We start from the raw sequence: 13,848 nt of genomic DNA on the forward strand, positions 1-13,848 counted from the left end.
AGAGTTTGCCTTTGGCCTCCGGCTCCAATAAATCTCAGCCGTCCATTGGACCTATTACCCAATCATTCCACTGCAGGGTTTCCATATTTATGAGATCGCGTCCAGATTGTAGATGCATATCCCCTTTCCCTGAATTCTTGTCTTTAACCCCAGAAACAAGCTTGGATCTGCAAACATACCCCAGGCAGCACGCTCCCAGTTCGGGCCGTGCGTCCCCAGGAACGCCCCATTCCTAGACGTTTGACTCTGCAAAAACACTGCCCAGCAAAGCAGAGGATCCACGCAAGGGCCGACCCAGGACATGAAGGATCCGCGCAAACCGCGGCAAAGTTTATCCTTAGCGGCCAGGCCCGACAAGGGAGAGTTTGCTCTCTGGACCCCACCCCGATTCCACGCCGTCCCGGACCCCGGATCCCGGACCCCGACAACACCTCACCCAAGCCAGAACCCCGCTGCTTGCGAAGCTGCGCAGGGAGTGCCCGTTACGTTGGGTTCGGGCGCCCCCTTCTGGCCGTCGGGGCGCAGCGAGGGAGCCTTGCCTGCGCGGTTAAGTCCTGGCCGTGCGTGTTTCTCCGTGGTCCGCTCAATCACAGAGCTCAGCGGCACAATCAACTCGCCAATGGTGATGGTGATGCTCTGGTCCAGCCGCTCCGGATCTGATGGTCGTGAAAAACAGGAAATCACGCTGTTGAGAAAATGATAAATTCTCAGTCACGCCAGAATAACAGGACCTGCTTTAATGTTTTTTTCACCACAAAATAGGTATTAACATCCAGAAGGCACAAGCCACCTGTTCCTGCCGTCAGATTCTCAACCTGTCCCATACAGATCTTTATCCTGTTTGCACAGAAGACTACAGGACAACTTGGAGTTAGATTACTAACTCGGGTTAGATTACTCCCGAGGCAGTCTGGAACGTCAGGACCAGAAAAACAAAGTAGAAAATCTTCAGGTTTGTCCTTACTTGGAGATGTTATCTAAAAGTATTTCCAAGGAATCAGCAGCTTTCTGAAGAAGAAGGAGTAGAGCTGCTGTGCCTTGGAAGTTGTCAGGGGGACGGCTGAAATGTGTTTTTCCCTATTTAATAAATTCCAAAGACAATCAGGAAATAAAATTATCCTCATGACGCTCTAATCACTATATTATTGTTTGTCAAATCAAAGAAAGCAATCTGCACTGTATTTTCTGTGCCAATTGTCAAATATCTGAAGTCAAAACTTTATATGTATAGTCTTCAAAAAATGTTCAGAAAAATAAACAATCTGTTTCTTAAAAAAAAAAAACTAACCAGTGATAATATGTGTTTCATTTATCTTTTCAAATTTTTGGAGGGTAATTGTTGTCCCTAGAATCTGAAATACAACTTATGGAAAACCTTCTTCATTATATTATTTTGTTATAGACTTCTGTCCATTAAGGTAATTTTAGCTGCTTGAACAGATAAACCTGAAAATGTCAGCATTTTGAAAATAATACAAGTTTATTTGTGTGATACTTCAATGCATGTGTTCCTGAACAAATGGCTCTTCTGGTAGGTTCTCCCTCAAACGGTGATGCAGGGATCCAGTTACTTTTTATTTAGTGTCTTTGCCATCATCAATATGTGACTTTAAATATGGCTGTGGTGCTTGGGTTTACTCCACTTAGTTGTAAAAGAAAAAAGCACAGTTGATCCCATGGGCGTGTTTTCATGGGCCAGACCTGAACAGAGCAAACATAATTTGCACCCATGTTCAGCTGGCCAGGATTCACCCCACATGGCCACGTCTAACTGTAAAAAGACTGGGAGAGGATGTCTAATTTTGTGACCAGTAGGGAAAAGATGCACATTTAAGGAATAACACCATCATTAATTTTTAAACTATGGGCACTAATTTGGTTTTAGGAGAAACAGCCAATTTTCTAGCTTTTGTACACTTTATCCAAAAAACGTTGACTGCAGATCTGATTCCACAAATGAAAACCAGACTAGGGACGCAACAGGAGAAGGCATGGGCGTTCACATTACTAGTTCTTTAAAAGGGAGATTCACCTGGATTCCCAAGGGCATCGGTTAAAGTTGAAACGTACCCCTTCTAGATCCCAAGTTCATTTGGGGTCCCTCTTACAAATTAGTCTCCTTTCAAGAGTTCTTTTGGCTTGAGGCCATGCCGGTTATCCCACAGTCCTCCTTTACCATTCTACCTCTCTGCAAACCTCCAGCAGGATACTTTTGGTGTGCTTTTATTTTGTTCTGTTTTGTTTTTAAGATTTTATTTATTTATTTGAGATAGAAAGAGAGCAGAAGTGCAGGGTGGGGTGACAGGCACAAGGAGAGGGAGAAGCAGACTCCTCACTGAATGAGTAGCCTGATGCGGGGCTTGATCCCAGAACCCTGAAATCATAACCTGAGTGAAAGGCAGATGCTTAACCAACCGAGCCACCCAGCGCCCCTACTTTTGACATGTTATTAACTACTTGGAAGCTTTAGACTGAGAGATCTTATCCATTCACCTCTGCTTCCTGGGCAATGTATATAGGGTAGAAGGAATTGGTCAGGAGGTACTAGCTCCCATCACTGCCTATGGTGCTTCAACCTAAAGATACCACCTTTAGGCAGCGAGAGCAGCACATACTGCTGAGATCTCCATATCCCCAGAAATATGGGTGCACATTTAGCAATGTTCTGGGAAAAGGTGGACTGTGTGATCCCAGACAATTACCCTCAGAATCCAAGAAATGTGCCGAGTAGTAGTAACTGCATAGGGAATAAATGATAACATGCCTGCTCCTCCTCTATTTTTTTTTTTTTACAAAATCTGTTCACTGTCAATTATGCAGCATAACACAATTAGAGTAGTTGGAATTTTCAGTTAGACTGAATCTTCATCACTTGGTAACTGTGTGGCCTTGGATAAATCATGTAGTTTCTAAAGCTCACTGTCCTTATTGGAAAGTGTGAATGATAAAAATGATAAGCCTTATGTGCTTTGGTGAGTGCTGTGAAGTGTGTAAACCTGGCGATTCACAGACCTGTACCCCGGGAATAAAAATATATGTTTATAAAAAATAAAAAATTATAAAAAAAAAAGAACTGGAATTTGGGGGAAAAAATGATAAGCCTTCATTCTTATAGAAGAGTTGATATCATACACATTATGACCAGATAAATTTACAATCAGATGGAAAATGAAAGTAAAAATTTGGACCTTTTGAGGACCGACATTGATGTCACCAGTGTTCCTGCTTTGGTCCTCCAAGGGACCAGGGCTTTAGGAGCAGGACAAGGTAGCTGGTGATTTTTGCCAGTATTCTTACCCACAGGGCTCTGAGTGTGTTCTTTAGTTTCCAAAATTCATCAATCTATCCCGATGCCATAAAACAGGGCCAATAAGATCTGAATAACAACCATGTGGCAGACACGTAGAAATCCTCACTACAACCCTGGGTAGGAGTTGTTCCTGATGAGAAAATTCAGACGTAGGTTAAGCAATTTTCCTTATAGATCAAACGGGTCAAAAGAGTACATGAAATTGAATCCAGGTCATTCTGACTTTTATTTATTTTTTTTTTAAGATTTTCTTTGTTTGTTAGAGAGAGACAGAGCGCAAGCAGAGGCAGACAGAGTGGCAGGCTAGAGGCAGAGGGAGAAGCAGGCTCCCTGCCGAGCAAGGAGCCCGATGTGGGACTCGATCCCAGGACGCTGGGATCATGACCTGAGCCGAAGGCAGCTGCTTAACCAACTGAGCCACCCAGGCGTCCTTCATTCTGACTTTTAAAATAGCATAATCTTGCCCCTTTTTCATGACGGAGAACACAATTACAAGCCCATCTTCTAAACTGTGGATGACACGGACAGCGTCTTTCAAGACAGGCATCTTGTCCAATGTGAGCCGTCTTGTGGGAGTCACAATGGGGACTGATCTGAAGTTTAGAAGGTACTGACCATCCTTGGCATGGATGTTCTCATGCCTGGTTCCTCCAGTTTGACATCAGTCATGAAGACATTCCAGGTGTGACAAAATAAAAACCTAACGATGTTTCAGTTCTTGATGTCACTAAGGGGATCACAAACATCATCACTGTACCATCTTCCAAACTAGAAGTATCCGCGTTTTCCGGCTCAGCCCTGCTGATACAAGCCCTATCTGAAAACGGAAGTCTGATCACATCCTTCAGTGAATCTGAGCGCATGTTGGAAGAACTGTGGAAGAGAGCACATGTTACTCATTCATCATACTCCCCTCATCCCAGCCTCAGAGATGCAAACTCTTAACTTAGGCGAAACAAAGATGGCCATCTCAGTAGAGGGCTGGATGGCACCTCACCATGTGAGGATTTTGGGGGCAAGAACATTCAGCTGTCGTGGAAAGCAAATGAGCAAACCATTGTGCTGTCAGTTTCTCAGCCCACCAGACTCCCCTATCTACTACCTAATCATAACACCCACTCATCCTTGCACAGAATTCTGCAGTTTTCTTTCATCCAGAATCTTATTGGAGGTACTATGAGGAATGGCTTTCAGATCAAAGTTGGGGAGTGTTATCTTCAAAGACACCCATCCACCCTGTGGCAAGTGTCAGAGAAGGGACTCACAGCCAGTTCGGAATGCATAAGCAGTGTCCTTTTTGCCACCGAATCTGTCTAAGCTATACCATGTCATCAGTCATCCAAGACTGGTGAAGACCCTCAACACTAATACAGTTTTTAGAAGAAGCTTATTTTTCAGTCCGTTTCTTTTTTAAAAGTAAGTAACCTCATGGATGCTACCCCGACTAGATCAGTTTCAAAAAGAAGAGAGTTCAGCAAGGTCAGAAAGTGGGAAAGAGAAACAAAAATGTATCTGGCCATTTATGTGTCATCTACAAGATAAGTAATATATTACCTTATTAAATCTCCCTGTTAATTTGCTGAAACAGTAATGCTATCGAGTCCATCCATAAATGAAAAAAGCAGAACCCCAAGAGATGAAGTGACCCATCAAGGGCACAGCGAGTAGTTGGTAGAGCCAGGAGTTGAGCCCAGGTGTGTTGATGGAGACTGTTAGGCCCAGGAGAACTGAGTGAATGTCATGCTTCCTTCACTCCCAGGTGGCTGTGGCAATCAAGATAGTCAACTGTCCATGAGTCACCCTGCCTGAAGTCCTGAATTCACAAAGAGCTTCTGCCTTGCTCCCCCTGTGTCTCACGCCACCCCCTCCCAATTCTCCTCATTCTCCTGCAGCATTTGTCTAGGTTATGAACAGGTCTTCCATCACCAGCATGAATACGTTCAAGACCCCCTCAGTTATACTGAGATATAATGGACATGTAACATTATAGTAGTTTCAAGTGTACAACATAACGGTTTGCTATATGCATATACTGTGAAATGATTACTAAATTTAGTTAACTTCCACCACCTCATAGGGTCACAATATTTTTCTTCTGCTGAGGACTTTTTAAGATCTACTCTCTAAGCAACTTTCAAATATATGATACAGTACCGTTAAATATAGTCATCATGCCGTGAATTTCATCCCCAGAACTGATTTCTCTGGTAATTAGAAGTCTATGCTTGGGGCTGCCTTCACTCACTTGCCCATCCCCCCACCTCTGGAATCTGCCAGTCTGTTGCATACTTGAATGCCTTTTGTCTGCATTTACTCATTTCATACACTAATCCTTGAAAAAATACCATTACTGTCCCTCATATTGGAGATGAGGAAACTGGAGAACATAGCGTTTATGTTATTTGCAAAAGGCCCACTAACAGTGGGTAGCAGAGCTGGGAGTCAACCCTCAAACTCTGGCTCCAGAAGCACATTCTTTAACCACCAAAAGAGATCACACAGACTGTCAGGGCACAGCGCAAGGCAGTAAAATGGGACGTGTTGAAGAGTAACCACTGACTTCCCACAGCACCCTGCCTACGGTTTCCTCCTACTCTTCACGGGCAGCTCAGAACACTACACGGAGGCGTGAGGTTTTGAGATGGCCAGGTTTTTGTCCAAGAACCAGAACTGGTAAGAAGGAGTCAGATGTGATCTCAGGGCCAATAGGGCCTATTATTTTCTTACCCATTTCACAGAAGACAGTAGTAAATAGAGGCCAGGATTAAATGTACAATGGTTCCCTACCTTGAGTAAGCCCTGCTAAGCACGTTGCCTGTGTTTGCTGTTAAAGTTGGAAGAAATTCTAGACGTGCCTTGCCTCTGTACTGAATGTTTAGATGCAACACAGCACGGAGCCTCAGAATTCTTGGGGTCTTGGGTGCCTGGAAGGCTCAGTCGGTTAAGTGCCTGCCTTCAGCTCAGGTCATGATCTCAGGGTTCTGGGATCGAGCCCCGCATCTGATATCTGATGTGCAACACACGAAGGTTATTGCTGGGCGAGGTGGGTGAGCAAATTTGCATAACAACTCAAGGATTCTTAGAGAAAACAGAAACCCAAAGCCCAACCCCATTTGTCCCAAGATTCAGTTATTAAAACTTGGTTATTGTCTTGGTGTGGTGCTTGATACCACACAAGCCAGCCCAAGGATATCAGAAATACTTACAAACAAAAGTGCTAATGAAATATATATGTCTCTTTTTGGTTTAAATTGACTGTTTACACACTACGCCAAGTCTATGTATAAACTTACTTTGGAAGAAGATGACTATGTGGGTCTAAAAGCATATATTTCACGTTACTCGTGTCACTTACTATAAATTAGAATTTATTTTGTTTCTCTTATACACTTGTCTCTGTTTTTAAACGGGCAGAATCGAAACTGTTCTCTTTTTTTATTTTATTTTATTTATTTTTTAATTTATTTTCAGCGTAACAGTGTTCATTGTTTTTGCACCAAACCCAGTGCTCCATGCAATCTGTGCCCTCTCTAATACCCACCACCTGGTACCCCCAATCTCTCACCCCCCGCCCCTTCAAAACCCTCAGATTGTTTTTCAGAGTCCATAGTCTCTCATGGTTCACCTCCCCTTCCAATTTCCCTCAACTCCCTTCTCCTGTCTAACTCATACTGCCTAGAGCAATCTATACTTTTAATGCCATTCCGATCAAAATTCCACCGGTATTTTTCAAAGAGCTGGAGCAAATAATCCTAAGATTTGTATGGAATCAGAAGAGACCCCGAATCGCTAAGGAAATGTTGAAAAACAAAAATAAAACTGGGGGCATCACGTTACCTGATTTCAAGCTTTACTACAAAACTGTGATCACCGAGACAGCATGGTACTGGCATAAAAACAGACACACAGACCAGTGGAACAGAGTAGAGAGCCCAGATATGGACCCTCAACTCTATGGTCAAATAATCTTTGACCAAAACAGGAAAAAATATCCAGTGGAAAAACTGTTCTTTTTTTTTTTTTTCCATTTATTTATTTTCAACATAACAGTATCATTATTTTTTCACCACACCCAGTGCTCCATGTAATCCGTGCCCTCTATAATATCCACCACCTGGTATCCCAACCTCCCCCCGCCCCCACTTCAAACCCCTCAGATTGTTTTTCAGAGTCCATTTCTAATTTCCTGACTTCTTCCCTGGTGGAGGTCTTGAAAGGGAGCTCCAGTCTCTGAGCCAGAAATTGACCTACGTGCAGCAGATGGCACTGTTAGACCAGATTTCCATACCTCTAATTAAGGCACGCAGCGCTCCGGACTCAAAACAAGACTCGGAAAGAAGCTGAGGGCCTGGAGAACAGAGAAGCAATGTTGCCTAAAATCTTTATTCTCTCTGTTCTAGCTTGATCCCCAGTCCAGCATGGGGTACTAAATCACCAGAGAGAGGCCACTGAAGGCCGACAGTAACAGACGGAGGGCGTGGAGGGAAGGAAGCCCTGCGGCTTAGACCCTACTCTCAGAATAACTCGATTCATCTGCCGTTTTGGTTAAAGGTTGGAGGGAGCCACTGAAAACGGGTAGGCCACAGGGTACACACATAGATCTTTCATTTGTTTCCTTCGCTGTAAGTGTACCTTACTGCAGTTTCAATATGAATCTTGAAAAACATGTCAGAAATATAATGTCTATTAATGGCAATAAGATTCTCATTCAAAGATGTTGCATTCCAGGATGAGAGCCTTCTTCAGAGCCAGTTTAGTAAGTAATAAGAATATCAAAGTCATTGTTTTACAGTCATATGCTTCATCTTAAAATTGTTTGGTTTTATTTTTATGTATTTATTTATTTATTTATTTGACGAGAGAGAGAGAGAGAGAGAGAGAGAGAGCATACAAGCAGGGGGAGCAGCAGGCAGAGGGAGAAGCAGACTCCCCACTGAGCAGGGAGCGGATCCCAGGACCCTGGGACCATGACCCAAGCCAAAGGCAGATGCTTAACAACTGAGCCACCCAGGCGCCCCTCATCTTAAAATTGTTTAAGGCAAGTTGATTACCACCTGACGACCAGAGGACCCCTGAGAACGTCCAATGATTACATTTGGAATACTGACACTTATTTCGCATACTGGATCCAACTTACTGCCATTCTAAGAGCATTCAAAATTAAATATCTTTGTTTTCTAAAATAAGAAGTCGGGGCACCTGGATGGCTCAGTTGGTTAAGCAGCCAACCCTTGATTTTGGTTCAGGTCTCCATCTCAGCACTGTGAGATGGAGCCCCGCCTTGGGCTCTGTGCTCAGCATCTAGTCTGTTTGTCCCTCTTCCTCTGCTTCTCCTGTTCCTTGCTTTCTCTCTCAAATAAATAAATTCTTTAAAATCAAATAAAATCCCGAAGTCAATTCCTATTCACTAACTTTTTAGACCTTCTCATCTGTTTATACATGCACATAAATTCACATGCATATCTATGTATGTGATGTCTCTTACACTTATTACGCTGACTACAAGCAACGGTGCTAGTAAGAACTGGGAGTAAATAATAAAATCAGTTAAAATTAATTTTCAATTAAAACTTAAAAATTTATTTCTAAAGTATTGTGCAATTTTTCACTCAAAAATGAAGAGAAAATTTAAATTGTTTTAAAAAAATATACTGTCTTCGATAATAATTGGGGTGCTGGAGGGAGTATGACAAGTGTCAAAAAGGTAAAAGTAATACAGAAAGTAAAGCATAAATCAATACATTTGAAAACCAAACACATATGCTTAAGATTATAAGTATAAACTGCTTAAATGTCCTTATTAAAAGAAAAAAAAAACAACTCTTGTTTGGTTTAAAGCACAAATTTCACTATTACTTTGCATAGGGACATAAGCGTAAAATCAAATAATACTAAAATAGTGCAAGAAAAGATGGGTGAAGGCAGAGCAAGAAAACACAAGGAAGAAAAGTGTTTAGAGGTGGCAATATTAATATGAATGAGTTATTGACAATGATTAATAATACTGATACCCATGAGAATTGAATGAGTTAAATTTGAGAAGAAGGGTCAACATACATAGGACACAAATAGAATCTGTGATTAAATTATAAAAGGCATAGAACTAAAATTCAAATAATATAAATCACTAAGCAAAAATTTTTAGCAATATATAGAAATGTGAACAGAAACATAATGTTAGCATTGCAATTTTATAAAGCACAATGTGTACAAAATAGTTATAGAAAAATAATAAGGATGGATAGAATTAGAAAATATGATTTAAAAGAGTAAATTTGTGGCTAAGACTCCACGGCACTATAATTTCTTTCAAACATCTATAAATCATTCACAAAAATCATCCTATATTAAACTAAAAAGAAAATATCAAAAATTCCTTCAGAGCAAAAATACTGTAAGTTGTACACTCAGATCACAATGTCTGAAATCAATTTTAAAATAATTTTTAAACAATCAACTAGACAGTTAAGATCACACTGACAAATTACAGTCGTCAGTGAGAAAAAAATGAGAAATTTAGGAATGGCACTATTAAAATTTACAGAAGCAGTCACAGTTACACACTGAGATAAACTCACAGCTTTATCCAACATATGAATTGAAAATAAACTGACCTCACTTATTAAAGTCAATAAAAGAATTTTAAATAATATTAATACACTGTATAAATAATAAAAGCTAATGTTTATTGATTTTTCACTCCACAGCAGGGACTGTCCTAGATACTTTACAGAAAGTATTTTTATCTTCTCAACAATCCCACCATGCCCTTAAACAATACCTTATTCTCCATTGCATATCCATAGATCATACTATTTATTGGGCATCTACTCTTTGCAAGAGCAGCAGATGATAGAAGTTATTAAGTAGCAGAACTATGATTCAAACTCAGTCAGTATTTTCCCAATTTCATATGCTTTCCACTGTGACAGAATTCAAAATCACGTGAATAACCCAGTACATCATGATTAAGAGACTATCATAGAACTATAAAGATGATTTTATACTAGAAAGTATATTTATGTAATGCATTATTTATCACACCAGAACTTAAGTTGTGGTTTCTTAAGGCTTAGTTGCAATGTGGAGTCTAAAACAAACAATAAACTTTTGAAATTCTATTACAAAAAGAACCTACCAATCTGACTTACTCTTTGAACAGATCTCCTTCACCCATGCATAATTTTGTAATACATGCATCGGTTATTCAGAAAATATTGCTTCACTGAGCTATTCTGACATTACAAATCTATATATATTTCAGTTACTATAACCAAGGGCTTTATTTGTTAATATCACCATTGTTGTCATCACAAAAGTCTTTTTTTTTAAAGATTTTATTTACTTATTTGACAGAGAGATAGCGAGCACAAGTAGGCAGAGCAGCAGGCAGAGGGAGAAGGAGAGGGAGAAACAGGCTTTCCACTGAGCAGGGATCCCGATGTGGAGCTCAATCCCAGGACCCTGGGATCATGACCTGAGCTGAAGGCAGCTGCTTAACTAACTGAGCCACCCAGGCACCCCACAAAAGTCTTTTAAGTATTGAGAAGTTGTCAAGTTCACAGTGGTAGGTTTCCAAAAATTTTAATTCTCTATTGAAAGTTTATAGGGTATAATTGGCAACTAATGTTTTTCTTGAGTTACAAGTTCACTTTGTAAGTATCTTGAGAAAATGTTTGTCACATGCCTGAGTCTGAGTAACCCTAGCTTGTCTGTCATTCTTTCAAGTAAAAACGGATTCTGTGAAGAGTGGCTAGTTTAGCGACAACTCAAACAATTGTAGCCGTACTTTTCCTCAAAACAACCATCATGCATATGACAGAAGTTCTTGTCACACAGACTCTTAAAAGACTATCACAGAGAAAATTCAAAAGATGTGTGCTCAGATGACTTAATAAAATTAATACTCTTTCTATTTCATCAAGGGCCTTATTAAGTTAAACTGGCTTTCCTTTTACTTCAAGTATTTTACAGTAAAAAATATAATAATTCCTGGTACATTTTGGTGCCACTGCCTTGATTGACATGGACACCAGGAGTTTTACCCACCATTGTTTTTGCTCCATCAGTGCAAGTTGTTAATGTGGTGAAAAAAAGCAAATAATGTCTTGGTATTTTTATAAAAGCAATTTTGATGTCACAGAGCCCCTTAAAAGCATCCTGGGGACTCCTAGGGGCCCACAAACCACACTTTGAGAACCACTAGTCTGATGGATTTCCCTGCACCTGCTCTGGTCAGGCTACTCTCTTGTTTTAAATCCTAAAGGAGCTTTCCTTGGCTCCTAAGATAAAGTCTAACATCTTTGACATAGTCTACTGTTGGACCTCTTTCCGTTTCTCCAGCATCATCACAGGCCATACTTTTCATCAGTCAACACAGTGCAACTAATCTAGTCTTTTTCACTCTTTCAAAGGTACCAGGCCCTTTCCTGCTACAGGGCTACCTTCTCCCCATGCAGTTGCTTTTTACCCTGGGAAATTTTGCCCTCCATGTGATGCTTAACAAACTCCTACTCATTTTTCCAGTCTCCTATTTCATAGCACTTCCCTGGGGAAAACTGAAAGTACTCTAAATGAGCTACCCAGGAAACTCACTGCCATACCATCTCTTATTTCTGTGTAGCCCAGATCCCAAATGTAAATACCTAATTATATCATAACTACTGCTTTAATGGCTATGTCTTTTGTTCCAACGTACTCCAGTGAAACTATGCATCTCGTACTCAAGACTCTATCCCTAAGGCCAATGAATGAATGAATGAAGGGCACCACATATTTTTATACTTAGTTTGCAGAATTAGGGCTTTGGAGAAAGTCTATAAAAAATAAGAGAAGTGTCTTAAGTTTAATAAGTCAAAAACCAACACTTTTTATTACAACTCTGAAACAGGTCACAGCTAATGGAGCTCTTGGGTTAGAAAGTCATCATCAGGGGCGCTTGGGGGGCTCAGTGGGTTAAAGCCTCTGCTTTTGGCTCAGGTCATGATCCCAGGATCCTAGGATCGAGCCTCACGTCGGCTCTCTGCTCAGCAGGGAGCCTGCTTTCCTTCCTCTCTCTCTGCCTGCCTCTTTGCCTACTTGTGATCTCTGTCTGTCAAATAAATTAAAAAAAAAAAAAGTCATCATCAGTAAAGAAAGTACTGAAGTACTTGGCAAGCCATTGGAAAGTTCCAAGAAGTCCTTGTGGTAGAGATGGTGAGATATTGTCCAGCTTCTCTGAAAATCTTCTGTCTATGGGTCTCTTGGGTATTGAGTGAAAAGTTGTCATTTTCTGAATTTCCTTTAGAACTTTGTGCTTCCCCATTTTGGGCTTTACTTTCTCGTCAAGGGTTTGGAAAGTTGTCATCAGTTTCAAATCTTTCTGTACTCCTACAATTGAAGTAAAATTTATCCACTAAAAAATCAGAAAATTAATTAGAAATTAGAAAATTAATTCAATGGAATGCTTACCATCTTAACAAAATCCAACTCAAACTAATGATAGAGCTATCTAAGTTTTTTTTCCTCATGTTAAGAATAACTTTTAAGGAAGATTTACCAGGCTTCCTTTTAAAATCTTCTTTATTCCCCTTCTAGATGACTCTCTTGGAAGTGTTGATCAGGTGTGAAACATAACCTGATTTGTGTATACGCGGATCTCACCTTATTCTCTGCTGAAAAACATTTAACTTGTCAAATTTGATTTTATTTACTCTGCTTAATTGAGACAATTACTGAACATTTACTGTGTGCCAATTATTACACTCAGCTCAGGCTATACCCAGATGATTAAGCCTCTAATCTTGCCCACAAGAAGAGTAAAATGCAACCTCTACTACCATGGGGGGTGTTCAAGTTGTTAGAATGTTGTGTTTGCTGCTTTGTGGCAGCCTCTTTGTATTAGCCCAAACCATCGTATTAGTCTGGCAAAATAATGGCTAAACCACCCTTGCTTTTCTTTGCTATTTTTATGGAATTATAAAATTGTTGCCTTTTCTTTTTTATTTGCCTTTTCTCTTTATAAAAGTGGTCCTAACGCTCCCCACAATTTTTTCTATTTCCACTTTGAGGTTTGATGCAAAAGCAAGGAAGGGAAAACGTAAGCAAAGAGAAAACACTTCCTGTATGATTTTCAAGACATCAGAACTTGCCTCTCTCTTTTTCACATTCCTAGAGAGTAAAAGGAAGCGATAATAAACGTAATGCACAAAAGGCAAATGGAAAGTAGATGCTGAAAATGAAAGGAAAAAAAATGGCATCTCCTCTGTCCAAATGACGAAATGTTACTTAAACTACACAAGGGATCCCGAGCGCTCTAGAGTGACAGACTCAAACCAGCCTGTGTGAGACAAGTCCCCAGGGAGGGCAGCTGGCCCTTTAAGGCAGACTGTTACCGAAAGTGCTGGCTAGTTTTCAGCTTTGCTGAATTGGAGAACCCATCTCTCTAGCTATTTGTCTGTTTACTTTTTTTTTCACAGAGAAGATCGGATTCCGAAGACTTAGTCATACTAACTCACACTCAAAAGAGACTGGGTTATAGATGCGAAGGCCACGTTATT

Source organism: Mustela erminea, chromosome 12, assembly GCF_009829155.1.
Source record: "Mustela erminea isolate mMusErm1 chromosome 12, mMusErm1.Pri, whole genome shotgun sequence".
Lineage (NCBI taxonomy): Eukaryota > Metazoa > Chordata > Mammalia > Carnivora > Mustelidae > Mustela > Mustela erminea.